The sequence below is a fragment of the Penaeus japonicus genome, unplaced genomic scaffold (assembly GCF_977035675.1).
Source record: "Penaeus japonicus unplaced genomic scaffold, GWHDUDI00000001_assembly GWHDUDI00000031, whole genome shotgun sequence".
Lineage (NCBI taxonomy): Eukaryota > Metazoa > Arthropoda > Malacostraca > Decapoda > Penaeidae > Penaeus > Penaeus japonicus.
In genome coordinates this window covers 19881784-19883478 of record NW_028234433.1, presented here as the reverse complement: position 1 = coordinate 19883478, position 1695 = coordinate 19881784, and positions in this window count along the sequence as shown.

Genomic DNA, 1695 nt, shown 5'->3' with positions numbered 1-1695 from the left:
ACAACTAATGAAATTCACTGATATATTAATTTCACCGTCATGTCATGTCATGTCTGCGTTCTTTCAAGTAGAGAGGAATATTTCTAAAACCTCATTTGGAGCATCTTTCTTTTGGTTTCTTTTTTCCTGGCCAGCTAGTCTCCTCTATTCTTTCCTTTCTTGTTTTTTTTTAATCTTACCTTGTGTGGGTAAGAATATGTCTCTTGAGGCTGGTGCTGACTGCAGTCTGATATGGGCAGTGTGGACAAGAGAATGGTTTCTCCCCAGTGTGAATTCTGATATGTCTCTTCAAGTCACTCTTGGAAACTGCCTCATAAGGACAGTAAGAACATGAATAAGGCTTTTCACCAGTGTGTGTTCGGCAGTGGATAATCCAGTGCGAGCGATTGGGTGTGGCGTAGTGGCATACAGGGCACTGGTGGATCTTCTTGGGCGTGTTGGGGATCCTGAAGTTCGGCTGTCCACCAAGACTGTCTGCGAAGTCACCCACCTGGAAGTGACATCTCTCCTTATTGGTTGTCATAGAGCCATTGTGTGTGTGCAATGGACATTTGTGTGTATATTGACTCTGATACGCCCTTATTAGTTCACATGAAAATATGCACAAAGGTAGTGTGATGAGAATACATACCATCTTGTGCTTTTACTTTGTTATAATCCCAGATGTTTACATGAAAAAGCACTATGTCAAACACAAAAATGATTTAGAGAATAAAAGGACAAAGGATGAAATATAACCCATAACCTTGTAAGTGATAAAATAATTTCATGAGAAAGCATCAGCTCTAGCTTTTACATATAAAACCAAAATGGAAATATATGGAAAAGAAACCAGGAGTAAAAAGGGTGCAAAAATAAGAAAACATGTCTCACAGGACATGATGTTCATATTTCAGGATTATATCTATTTATCCTTCATTAAACAGCAATATCCCCAGCAGTTGCTATATCTTTATTTTTCAAATGTATGACTGGAATCTAGTAACTAACAAAGTGTGAAAGATACAATAATGACAGCAAGTGAATTATAAACTTGGCCAAACAGTTGACATCAAACTCATGAGATATTTTTTGCCCTCAGTGAGTTGGTAAATCTCTAAGATGGGAATAACAGTGGATATGAAATGTGATATGAATGATATGCTCCTCATAAAACTGATAGCATAACTGTTGTAATAATGTGTAACTCATTCACACTGAGCCAATTATTTGCCTGATACTGCTCCCTCCGTGAAGATAATAAGCCCACACAGTCTCCAAGTGCTTGGTCTCTCCAGGTGCGACACACCTGCTTGATTTTATGGGATGCTGAGAGATGTTTTGAGTATATACATGCGTAACTATGTAAAAGCTGTATTTAGAGGGAGTGATCATGATGTGATTGGACATCATCTTGCAGGAGCGAAATATTCCTATGACATGATGGCACATCATCTGGCGGCATTGGGTTAACAACAACAAAGACAATAAAAAATTGTATAAAAAGAATGTGATAAAAATCATAACAATATTTACATATACAATCATTTTAGTAATAACATTGATGATATTGATAATTGCACTACTAATAAAAATAATAATAATGAAAGCGAATATAAGCCTAATGATCAAAATGCTTATAATTCCAAGAACAATGATGTTACTTATATTAGCAAATCAGTTAAAAACAATAAGAATAACAGTCACTATAAAACA